The sequence below is a fragment of the Nannospalax galili genome, unplaced genomic scaffold (assembly GCF_000622305.1).
Source record: "Nannospalax galili isolate Female #2095 unplaced genomic scaffold, S.galili_v1.0 scaffold1532, whole genome shotgun sequence".
Taxonomy (NCBI): Eukaryota; Metazoa; Chordata; class Mammalia; order Rodentia; family Spalacidae; genus Nannospalax; species Nannospalax galili.
The window spans coordinates 1,573,067-1,586,679 of NW_008330832.1; the positions used below are offsets into that span (position 1 = coordinate 1,573,067).

Consider the following 13,613-nt stretch of genomic DNA (forward strand, 5'->3'; position numbering starts at 1 on the left):
CTTGTAGATCCATTTGAGCTAATAATTGCACTCCTACTCATATACCCAAAATAAAGTCATACATCTGCTTAAAAAACCCATACATGAGTTTTTATAACAACATTATTCCTAACATGCTCAGACTGAAAACAACTCTATCAGCTGTTGAAATGGACAAAATGTGGTATTGATACATGCTGTAATATGGATGAACCTTCAAAACACGATAAATAGAAGCCAATCAAAAGAGACCACATACATGATCCCAATTATATCACAGGAGGAATTAAAGGGTTTATCTCAATAAAGCATTTCTATTAACATTATTCCTAACATGCTCAGACTGAAAACAACTCTATCAGCTGTTGAAATGGACAAAATGTGGTATTGATACATGCTGTAATATGGATGAACCTTCAAAACACGATAAATAGAAGCCAATCAAAAGAGACCACATACATGATCCCAATTATATCACAGGAGGAATTAAAGGGTTTATCTCAATAAAGCATTTCTATTAAAAAAAAATGGAGGAAAGGATAGAGGAAAACAAAACTCTTTAGAACCTTATTGTCTCTCTGGTTTGTGTATGTTTGGGTAAGCATTAGATTTTGGTCTTCAGTCCATTGAGAAAAGGCAGGTCACTCCATTAACATAGTCTGAGATTTACTGTCCTCTATCCCTGCACTCCTTACAAGATTGTAGATTCTGCTCAGCCACTGGAAAGCTAACCTCAAGATGTTTTCCATTCCTGTTCTGCCTGTGGTACTGTTAACCACGTCACTCCTCCTGAGTTGATTAAACACTGAAAGCAGCTTTACAAACACCCCTGACCACAACATCCTTAGGAAGTCTCAGCACCTCATTCTTTTCTACCATGTCCCACTTAACCCAGCAGCTCTCAACTGACACTGTGATTTAGGAACTATGAGTACAGATCTTTTAGAAAAGAACCCTAGGTCCCCACATCCTGTTCTCCTTCTAGCCCTGGGCACAAGCTCTTAGCACCCCAGATCTCTGGAATACCCTCTTAGTCCAGACCCACCCATTGCATCCTTGATCCCTTGCAGTCAGACCAGCTCAATCTTCAGTCTAGTTTCTTAGAGCCTTCACAGGCTGTCCCCACCCCCCAACTTGCCTTGGATTCTGAGACCAGCCTTCTTCCCTGGTAAGTCTGATTCCTCACTGCGCCTTGACTCCCTACCAACCCAAGCAAATCTAATCTCCCCAACCCCACATCCTGTTCTTCTGGCCTTGGGCACAGGCCTGCTTTGCTCTTAGCACCCCAGATCTCTGGAGTATCTGGACACTCTTAACTCCCTGCAGCAGTGAGCTCTCCAAATCACACAGTGCCCATCCTTCTACATTGAGACCATCTGCGGCCCCTTCCACGCTGCTGCAGGGCTAGGCTTTTCTGCCTTTTAGTAGGGGCTCAGAACTTTCCACACTGCCTGAAAGTGACTGAATCCAGCCTCTGCATGGGGGTGAGCTTTCCAAATCAGGCCGTGTTCATCCCCCTACACTGGGACTACCTATAGCAATTCCCACTGCTGCAGGGTTAGGCTTCCCTGCCCTTTAGTAGGTGCCAGACCTTTGCGGACAGCCTGGATCTCCTGAATCCAGTCTGCACCTAGCAAGCTTCCCAAATTTTCTGTGCTTGCTGACTAGAGGGGCCTAGACCTTAGAAGGAAGCCTAGAAAGCCTCAGATTCTCACCTGACTTGGGATTCTGTGGGAAGTCTTGAGTAGCTGGACTACAGCCATCTGGTCCCTTCAATATAAAAGCCAAAGAGAGGACCTGAAGCTTAGACCAACCAGCTTTTCATACCCAATAAGGAAACAACAAAGGCACATCAAGAATATAAACATAAACAGTCTTAAATTCAACAAAGGAAGGTTTGAGTTTCACATCAGAATCAGAAACAACAAAAGATATCCGCATACTAAAATCACAATAAAATAATATGAAAAACCCAAATAATACGCCCCCACCAAACTCCAACAGTTCTATAGAGAAGTTCCACAATGAGAACCCCCTAGAGATAACCCAAGACACAGAATTTAAAAGAACCATCATAAACATGATCAAAGAATTTAATGAATTTAAAGAACACACAAATCAAAGAACCTGAAGATAAGGAAATATGGAAAAAACTCAGGCTGAAATGAAGAAGGAAGTGAAACACTTAATAAGTCAATTAGAAATGACAAGAGAAAGCCTCACCTGTAGAATGAATGAAATGGAAAACAGAATATCAAGACTGGATGGTGAAGCTGACAAATTGGACCACTCAAACAAAGATTATGAAAAATTTAAGAAAACACAGGAATGGAATATGCAGGAAATGTGAGACACCATGAAAAGACCTAATTTGTGCATCATAGGCATAGAGGAATAAGAAGAATCTCAGGATAATGATATGTACAGGATTGTAGCAGAAAATTTCCTAATTGACTTATTAGAACGATATGCCATACAAATACAAGAAGCACAAAGAACACCAAATAGGACCAAAAAAGAAACTCCCCACGGCACATCATAGTAAAAACACTAAACGTACAAAACAAAGAGACAATAGTGAAAGCTGCAAAAGAGAAACAACAAGTCACATATAAAGGAAACATACTTTACCTAGCAAAAATGTCTATTATAGTTGAAGGGGAAAGAAAAATCTTCCACAACATAAATACGCTGAAAGAATTCATGTCCACAAAACCAGCAGTTTAGAGACTTCTTGAAGCAATACAAAGAGCTGAAGAAAGGAATAACTATACCAAGGGGCAACAGAAAGAAACTAAATAAAGGCATAACTGTGGAAACACACAATTAGAACAGGAATGCAAACAGAAATTAAAATGATGGAAATTAATACACATCTTTCAATAATAACTTTAAATATCAAGGGATTGAACTCCCCAGTCAAAAGATACAGGATTAAGAAAGAAAATCCATCTTTTTGTTGTCTGCAGGAAACCCATCTCACCTTCAAGGACAGGCACTGTCTTAAGGTGAAAGGATGGAAAATATTATTCCAACATGAAAGGATGAAAAAAAATATTCCAAACAAATGGCACTAAGAAACAAGCAGGAGCTGCAATTCTAGCTGCAATCTGACAGAACAGACTTCAAACTAAAACTAATCAAAAGAGATAGAGATGGTCACTTCATTCGGATCAAAGGAACAACTGACCAAGAAGATATTACAATCATGAACACAGGTGCACCAAACTCTGCTGCACCCAACTTCATAAAAATAGTACTACAGGACTTTAAGACACAGATTAATCCCAACTGATTAATAGTAGGGAACTTCAATACCCCAGTGCCTCCATTAGACACATCAACTGGACAAAGCATAAACAGAGAGACATTTACATTAAACAACACCATACATCTAATGTACCTAACAGACACAAAGCAAGCCTCAACAAATACAAAAAATTGAAATAATTCCATTCATTTTATCAGACCACAATGCAATAAAGCTTAAAATAAAAACCAGAAGAAGCCCTAGTAACTACATGAACTCAGGGAGATTAAACAACACACTCCTGATTGATGAATGGGTCAAAGAAGAAATTAAGAAAGAAATAAAAGTACTCCTGGAACTAAACAAAAAGGACAATACAACACAACAAAACCTCTGAAGCAGTTTAAAAGCAGTCCTAAGAGAGGGAAGTTTATAGCTGTAAGTGCCTATATTAAAAAATCAGAAAGAACACAAATAAATGACTTAACATTGCAACTGAAGACTCTTGAAAGCCAAAAACAATCCAACAAAATCCAAACCCAGCAGACAATAACAAATCCAGAGCAGAAATTAATGAAATAGAAACAAAGAAAACAATACAAAGCATCCATGAATCTAAGAGCTGAATCTTTGAAAAACTAAACAAGATAGACAGATCCTTAGCCTCATTAACCAAAAGAAAGAAAGAAACGGAAAGAAAGAAAGAAAGAAAGAAAGAAAGAAAGAAAGAAAGAAAGAAAGAAAGAAACTCCAAATCAACAAAATGAGAGAAGAAAGGGGGAAACGTCACAACAGACACTCAAAAGATCCAGAGCATTATAAGAAATACTTTATAAACCTATATGCTATTAAATTTGAAAACCTAAAAGAAATGGATGTGTATCTAAAATCATAGGAATCACCAAAGCTAAACCAAGAAGAGACCCATAACACATAAGGAAATTGAAACAGTAATATAAAACCTCCTGAGTAAAAAAAGCCCAGACCCAGATGGATTCACGGAAGAATTCTACCAGACATTTAAAGAAGATCTATATACAATACAACTTAAATTATTCAAAAAGGGGCTGGAGAGATGGCTCAACGGTTAAGAACACTGGTTGTTCTTGCAGAAGACCTGGGTTTGAATCTCAGCACCCACATGGCAGCTAATAACTGCCGATAACTCCAGTTCCAGGGATCCGACAGCCTCTTCTGTCTTCGCAGGCATTGCACAACACGGGAGCAGTTACCAACATGCAGGCAATACACTCATACACATAAAATAAAAATAATAAATAAAATATTTTCTTAAAAAATTATTCAAAAAGATAGAAACAGGGAGAACTCCCAAATTCCTTTTATGAAGTCAACATCACTCTACTACCAAAATCAGTTAAAGATACAACAAAAAAAGAACACTATAGACCCGTATCCTTAAAGAACATAGATGCAAAAAATTCTCAATAAAATACTTGCAAACTGCATACAGAAACATATCAAAAAGATCATCCACCATGATTAAGTCAGCTTTATTCCAGAGATGCAGGGATGGCTCAATATACATAAGTCAACAAATGTCATATATCATATAAATGGACAGAAAGACAAAAACTGCATGGTCATCTAAATAGATACAGAGAAGGCCTTTGACAAAACTCAACATACATTTATGTTCAAAGTCCTAGAGGGAACATACATCAATATAATTAAAGCAATATACAACAAAGCCACAGCCAACATCATTTTAAATGGAGAAAAACTGAAAGCATTCCCATTAAAATCAGGAACCAGACAAGGCTGTCGACTATCTCCACTCCTTTTTAATATAGTACTTGAAATTTTTGCTAGAGCAATAAGACAAGAGAAAGAAATTAAAGGAATACTGATCAGAAAAGAAAAGGTCAAATTATACTCTTTTGCAGATGATATTATGCCTAAGAGATACTAAAAATTTTACCAGAAAACTCCTAGAAATGATTAACACTTTAACTAAAGTGGCAGGTTATAAAATTAATCTATAAAATTCAGTAGCCTTTCTATATACCAGTAACAAGCAATTGGAGAAAGAGTACATGGAAACCCTCCCATTCACAATAGCCTCAAAAAAATAAAATATCTCGGAAAAAACCTGACCAAACACATTAAAGACTTCTACAATGAAATTTTTAAATCTTTAAAGAAAGAGACTGAGGATGACACAAGAAGATAGAGGGACCTCCCATGCTCATGGATTGGAAGAATTAATATTGGGAAAATGACCATCCTACCAAAAGCCACTTATAGATTCAATGCAATGCCAATCAAAATCTCCATGACATTCTTCACAGAATTGGAAAAAAAAAATTCTAAGATTCATATGGAAGCACAAAAGACCTCGGATAGCCAAAGCAACCCTGAGCACTACGACCAATGCCGGGGGGAAATACTATACCAGATTTTAAACTGAATTACAGAGCTATAGTCATAAAAACAACATGGTACTGGCACAAGAACAGACCCATAGATCAATGGAACAAAACTGAAGGCCCAAATATGAGTAAATACAATTTCAGCCACCTGATATTGGACAAAGGGGCCAAGAACTGGCAGAAAGACAGCATAAACTAGACCCTTATCTTTCACCGTGCACAAAAGTCAACTGCAAAGTATCAAAGACCTCAATGTGAAACCTGAAACTCTGAAACTGTTAGAAGAAAACATTGTCAATTTCCTACAAGATATAGGTGTAGGAAAGCATTTTCTAAATCAGACATCAATTGCTCAGGAATTAAGATCAAGAATCAACAAGTGGGACATTAAATTAACAAGTTTCTGTATAGCAAAAGAAACAACCAAGAAAGTTAAGCCAAAACCCACAGAGTGGGAGAAAATCTTTACCAGCAACACATGTGACAGAGGTTTAACATCCAATATATAAAAAGAACTCAAAAAACAAAGAATCATGAAAGCAAGTGATCCAATTAAATGATGGGTTAAGGATCTGAACAGAGGAGGAGTCTCAAAAGAAGAAATAAAGATGACTAAGAAACATCTTAAAAGGTGTTCAACATCCATCTTTAGTAATTAGGGAAATGAAAAGTAAAACCGCTTTTTCATCTTACACCAGTCAGACTGGTTAAGACCAAGAGAACAAATGCTACCATATGCTAGAGAGGATGTGGGGAATAGAGGAACCCTCAACCACTGCTGGTGGGATTGCAAACTTGTGCAACCTCTATGGAAAGCAATGCAGAGAACTCTTAACACACTAAAAATGAGCCTACCATTTGACTCAGTTATACCACTCCTTGGCATAGACCTAAAGGATTCATCCTATTGCAGAGATACTCTTTTTACAATAGCTAAGAGATGGAAGCAACCTAAGTGTCCCTCACCTGACAAGTGGATAATGAAAATGTGATACATTTACACAATGGAGTTCTACTCAGTGGTAAAGAAAGATGAAATAATGAAATTTGCTGGTATATGGATGGAACTACAAACTGTTATACTAAGTGAAGTAACACAGACTCAGAAAAACAAATGACATATATTCTCTCTTATATGTGGGTTCTAGCACCAAATCCTAAGTGTGTATTCCTGCAGGAACCAGGATAATGAAAAGGAACCAAGGAAGTAAAGGGAAAGAACAAACCTAAGAGAGAAGAACAGTAGGAGACAGGTGTTACTAAGGGAGAAATGGATAAAAATGGGGCAAGGGAGGGTTATACAAGGAACCTTGAGGATAAAGGGTAAGAAGGAGCTCAAGAGAGATGGGACCATAGGAGACTGATATTATCAAGGGAAAAATGGGGAAAATGGGGATGTTTTAAATGGGGAAGCCATGGTGGAAGGGTTAGATAGGGAGAGAGAGAGGAGAGATAAATAATGCCTAGCTAGTTTTAAAAACCCAGAGGGAATCATATTAGTACAACAACCTAATGACAAAGTACACATGCAACATCTCTGCATGAGTGCATGTATAAGCTAAAGTCTACATAACAAGAAACAATGCCAGACAGGAGAAACTTTCCTTCGAGTTGTTGGCCAGGGTGGTCCAAAAGACTCCCAAAATAACACAGGCTATTACCACAGCCCTTGATTGCCTCATAGAACTTGAAGGTAAGACCCTACTGCTGAAGACAGAACATACTTCTGACACAAGATTTGGAGTAAGGGAGCTAGAACTGACCTGAAAGCCATCTGTCTTGAATATGAAGGCCCAACACCAGCTTCAAGACCAAATAATTACATCAATGACCAGGAGGGCATACGGCATTGGTACAGTAGTGTCACTTTTATCTCGGGGGCAATCAAAGTCCACTCAATGGAAGGAAACTCAACTGTGATACTGTAAACATAACCAAATACACATGGCTGGAGCAGTCATAGGTATTAGAGAAAACCTCAAGACTATCACACCCCTAGACTAATATAATTTCTTACTATGTGCAAAATATGTATCCTTATATTTACAAATATCCCAGTCACCACTTATCAAAGAAGCTTCTTTTGCACAGATGAAGACTATTACAAAGCACCACAACTGGTCACACACAGACTTGTCTATGAATTGCCCAGGCCTAAATGACACATCTACAGTGCAACCTCTACACCTAAGGCTCATGGAACATAGAACAGAGGTAAAGAGGACACTAATGAATCTCTCAGTTCTTATAAATGAAGCTCCCTCATGCAACAGAAGGCCAGGAACACAAAAGGTCACAAATGGCCAAAGCATAGAGTCTGGATCCCTATATTAAACTTCACCTACCCAGGGCTCAGGGAACTTTGTGGAAGAGGGGGTGGAAAGATTATAAGAACCAGGGAGGAGGTTCACAACCACATGAAAATAAGAGTCCTACTAGCTTCCGGGAATCGCTCATATGAATCTACAGCAATGGTGTCAACATATACAAGTTCCATGCAAACTCAAGCAGACAAAACTCCAGCACAGAACTGGAGAAATGGACAGCAGACCCCAACTTAACTGAAGAAATATAGGCAAATGACTATTGTTAGGTGAGGAAGAGCTGATCTTCCTAAAGTGAGGGACTCTAGACAAGCTGACTAGACCTCAGTAGATGAACTTGCACTGAGGAACATCTGGGGACACTAATTTGCCACAATAGGTCTTAACACAAATGACAGAATGTATGAATTCCAGTGGGGAGTATCGGAGAGTGCCAGTGGGAAGGGGGTATAAAGAAGATTAAGACTGATTGAGATGTTCTATATGGATACACAAAAACTCAATAAAAACAAATTAAAAAAAAAAAGTTGGGCCCATTCAAAAACTACCCAGCAGTAGTACCTAGTTATACTAAGGATTTGGAATGTAGATTAAACACCATAGGTTTAGAGGAGACTGTAGACAAAAAATCATGTCACGCTATGTTTACTGCTCTCTTTTTAACCAGTACGGCAATTTGGAAACAATTGTACTTGTGTGATAACTTTCCTTCCAAAGAGCTCATCTCATTAGCCCTCCCGCAAATAGGCTACATTATCTGCACAGTGACATATAAAGTTGCTGGTCCATAGAGTTACTGCTATAACTGCAAGAATCTGTGGACCAAAGAAGCTGGTAACAGGTGAGGTGAGCCTTTTGCAAGTTTGGACTCCAACCTGAGTCTTGTGAAAGGATGACAAGAATCCAGTAGGACCACCACGCAAACCTGGTGAAACTGCTAGAGAAAGCAGCATGCTTTGCTTTTGGTTCAGTTTGGTTTTAGGTAGTTTTTTATTTTTATTTTTTTCTGTTTGTCTTTTTGCTTGTTGGTTTTTGGAGTCAGGGTCTCTCTGTAGCCCCAGCTGGTCTGGAACTCACTATGTAGACCAGGCTGGCCTCAGTCTCACTGAGGTCTGCCTGTCTTTGCCTCCAAAATGCTGTGATTAAAGACGCATGCTAATACATCCCAAAAGAAAAGAAAAGAAAAGAAAAGAAAACCCTAGAGCCAGGTGTTGTGGCTCATACCTGTAATCCCAGCATTCAGGAGGCTGAAGCAGGGACAAATAAGTGGCTAGACTGGACTATAGTGACTTTTAGAGCAGTTGAGACAGAGTCTCTCTTTGTAGTCTACCACCCATGCCACAAAAAAACATAAAGATAATTACTTCTCACTGAGGCAGGAGTCAGTTGCCCACAGGCAGTAAAGGAAAAGGCCCATGGTCAAACTACAAGCTGGTCACGTAAAGTGAGAATAAAGAGAGCATAATTTAATTACCAATAGTCCGTAGGACACAAGTCAAGATTGGAGACTTGCAACACTAGCCAAGTTGGTGACAGCCAACAGATGCGCCAGCGTTAACAGCTAAGAAAGCAAGTTCAAGATGGACTGAAGGGGCCTTCAGTGTCTGATCACTCCCAAAACTGGGCGAGCAGCACTTGACTATCTCCCTGTTTGGATCAGGGAGGTATTCTTAGCAACCATGGGACCCCCATCAGCTTGGTCCACAATACGCCTAGAAATTAATCCCTTTCAACAGAAATTACCTCAGTCCAGCTTCCAGTATGACCCCTATAAAAAGTCATTGGACAAGCAGCTTAGCAGTTTTTCCCTTTCTTGGGATACTACCCACTCTTAAGAGTTTTTTGGTGTTTTTAACATTTTATTTATTTTTATTTTATGTGTATGAGTGTATTGCCTGCATGTGCACCCATGTCAGGCAATGCCCAAGGAGGTCAGAAGGTTTTTAGATCCCCAGGAACTGGAGTTACAGATGGAGTTAGCCACCAAGTGGGTGCTGGGAATCAAACCTGAGTCCTCTGCAAGAGCAGCCAGCATTCTTGACCGCTGAGCCATCTTTTCAGCCCAGAGTTTCTTTTTCTTAATTTCTGTATTTTCTGTAATTTTCTTTAATCTGCTTTTGTTTTGCTCATTCCTCCTTTTCTGCATCTTTATATCTCATCGACATGAAAAAAGAACTGAAGAACCACTGTCTCCGGTTGACCTGTGATGACCCTGGTCAAGTCCATCTGGACCATGAGAGGCCTCTGTGCTCTCAAAGATCAGCATCATCAGGAAGTACACTATATTGGGATTTCAGTGTTTGGGTTTAAATGTCATAATAAGCAGACGACCTTTGGAGCCTGTGATAATGATATTGTATTCTCTTTATTTCTAAAAGCCCCCCCCCGCCTTTTTAAGACAGGGTCTCTCTGTAGTCCCAGATGGCCTGAAACTCGCTATACAAACCAGTCTGGCCTCAGTTGCACAGAGATCTGCCTGCCTCTGCCTTCCACGAGTGCTGGGATTAAAGGTGTATGATACCACCCTGGCCTAAAAAAAGTCCCTATTTTTTTTTTTTTGTCTTATTGAAACAGGGTCTCCTTGTAGCCCCAGGTGTCCTGGAACTCACTATGTAGACCAGGCTGGCCTTGAACTCACAAAGATCCACCTGCCTCTGCCTCCCAAGAGCTGGGATTAAAGGCGAGTGCCACCACAACAGGCAAAGTCCCTACTTTTTAATGTTTTTGTTTCAGGAAGAAAAGTTATATAAGATGCTTCACCACCTTTCCTACAAATGTTCATCATCTAGTTTATGCTACAAGGACTGACATTATTCGTGTTAGTTTTGATGGTCTTAAAACTCTTCACAAACATTATAGTGCTGACAGGAAGCAGTGAATCAGAGGAAATGAATTCTACGTTTCAAACACTTGACAAGAGTTGTACCAACAGAAGCAATGATTCATTCTCTCTGCATAGATTTACCCACTTTTGTTTCCAACATTTTACTAAAACAAGTTAAAATCACTATAGGTCCAATATTGTATTATGCAAAATTAAATGTGTACAATATTTTGAAAAGTAAGTTTTATATAACTCTTTTTAATTTTCTGACAGATAAACATCTCCCTCTAGTGGAAAGTTTGATTTTGGAAAACAAAAATGGAAGAGAGTTAACTCTTTTTTTTTTTTTTTTTTTTTTTTAGTATCTTTGAGACAGGGTTTCCCTGTAGCCCCAGCTGGCCTGGAACTCAAATATGTAAACCAGGCTGGCCTTGAACTCACAGAGCTCCACCTGCCTCTGCCTCCCGAGTGCAGGGACTATAGGCCTGCGCCACCACGCAAGGCTAACTCTGTCTTCACTTTCTTTTCTTTTAGTCATAACAGTAAAAATGTGTGCCATATGTAAAATGGTTGTTCTAGTTTGCTTTTCTGTTGCTACCACAAACACCATAACCAAAAATAACTTTGAGGGAAGTGAAGGGTTTATTTGACTTACACTTCCATCACTGAAAGACAGTCAGGGCACAGCAAACTAAATTGGTGCAGCAGTGGCACTTTTATCTTGGGGGTAATTAACAGCTACCTAATTGGACTTAAAGCCCACCCAATGGGAAAGAACTCATATCTGGCATCGTCAACATACCCAAATACACATGATGGAAAAATCTTAGAGAAAAGCCTAAGTCTGTCACATCCCTAGACAAATGTAATTTCTTACTATGTGCTAATATGGATCCTTATATTTACAGACAAGTATGCCAGTCATCACTCATCAAAGTTTCTTTTGTAACAGATGGAGACCATTACAGAGTTCCATAACTGGTCACACACAGAGAATGAAGTAGAAATCATGGAGGAACGATGCTTCTGCTCAGCAACATTCCTTCCCTTTCCATTTCCTTTTCCCTTTCCTTCTTTTTTCTTTTTAGACAGGGTCTCACTATGTAGCCCTGGTTGGCCTCGAACTCACAGAGATTTGCCTGCTTCTGCCTCCAGAGTGCTGAGCTAAATATATGCACACCACACCCATTTAACTTCAAGGTCAATAGGATATTGTTTTCTAGATAATATATTTCCCTTTCCTTCTTTTTCCTTTTTAGACAGGGTCTCATTATGTAGCCCTGGTTGGCCTGGAACTCACAGAGATTTGCCTGCTTCTGCCTCCAGAGTGCTGAGCTAAAGATATGCACACCACACCCATTTAACTTCAAGGTCAATAGGAGGCTATGATACCACAAAGTTGCCACAGGCTGTAGTCTAAGCCCATAAATGATACCGCCATGCAAGAAAACAGGTGGTGTATACCAATTTAAGGTCAGGATTGTATTCACCATAAAGAAGGAAAATTATATTGCTCATCATAAACAACCATCTACAATAGAAAGAAAACAGAGTTATTAGGTCATACAAAGTAAATTATTAGGGTCCTAAAACAGGCTGTCCAACGAAAATACACACCATCTATTTGGGCTCAAGCTCCATTCTGGTCTTCAAGAGAGAGCTTTATGGTCACGTAGCCTTGGTGACCCTGTACAGACCTAGGTGCTGGTGCCCACTTGGGGAAAGCATAACTTACCTAAGACCACTCACCATCTATACCCTTGACATATGAAAATATTAAATTGTATCCTGTTCAATAAGCATTTGGAATGCCACACAGCGTTTCCTTGGTCACCTTGGCAATACTGAAGGGTGACACTGAGGTAACTGACTTTCAAGCTCTGTTTTCAGATAAGGAGAACTGGATATTCCACAGCTCATCCTTAGCCTGCCCAGGACAGTGATATCAACTGAGTGCACTGACAGCAAAAAGGAGCAAAAGCTCAAAGCTTACGTACCTGGACCTCATCCTTGGATTTTTTTTTTCACAAGGTGACTGTCTGACACCTAAGGAAACAAGGTACTGACTCTCACTGACTTCCATCCCAAACAAAAAGAAACAACTTGGGGCTGGATTTACAGCTGAGGATATCGGTAAGGATGAAGAATCTTGGCACCAGAGCCTGAGTGCATGAGAGCAGCTTTTCATCTGCACTTGAGATGACAACCGCTCTCTAACCACTTTCTTCATCTGATGAGCTAAGATGAAGGCAGCCTTTCTGTCCTTTCTAGTTCTGTTCCTCTTCTTTATACGTTTCTTATAAACCCAGGTGGAAAATCCAACTGGTTGAAACATCTATCTGCTCTGAAAGCATGCGCCCAGCCTCAGTTAGTTCTCAAAATTATGACTAGATCTTTTCAGAGATAGTCTTTGAAGCTATCTGAGCCTATTCCGCTTCACCTGCTCTACCTCAGCCAATAGCCCTATATGTCACCATTCTGTCTGTTTCATTATCTTAAAGAAAGTCAAAGCCAAAGCTCTGTCCTCCCTGTGTTGTCCTAGCAGTCCAGAAGAATTTGCAGGATCATCCTCCCTCAAGCAGCTTTTATCATGGCTATGGTCCCAAGATGACTGCTACTGGGAGATCCTGAACAAAGTCTCCCAATTGGGCTGCTCCCAGAACATGCTAAATGTTCTGGAAATTTTTTACATAGAAATAATTAAAAGAAGCTGGCATGGTGGCACATGCCTTTAATCCCAGCACTTGGGAGGCAGAGGCAGGTGGATCTCTGTGAGTTCCAGGCCAGCCTGGTCTACATAGTGAGTTCCAGGCCAGCTGGGGCTACAGGGAGACCCTGCCTCAAAA

The 13,613-nt window shown here is 39.8% G+C and overlaps 1 protein-coding gene across 3 annotated transcripts in view; it reads right to left on the bottom strand.

The window, feature by feature from the left end:
- Positions 1-13,613, bottom strand: part of Cenpp (centromere protein P) — a 244,387-nt gene that overhangs the window by 215,494 nt on the left and 15,280 nt on the right. The gene's annotated exons all lie outside the window — the stretch shown is intronic.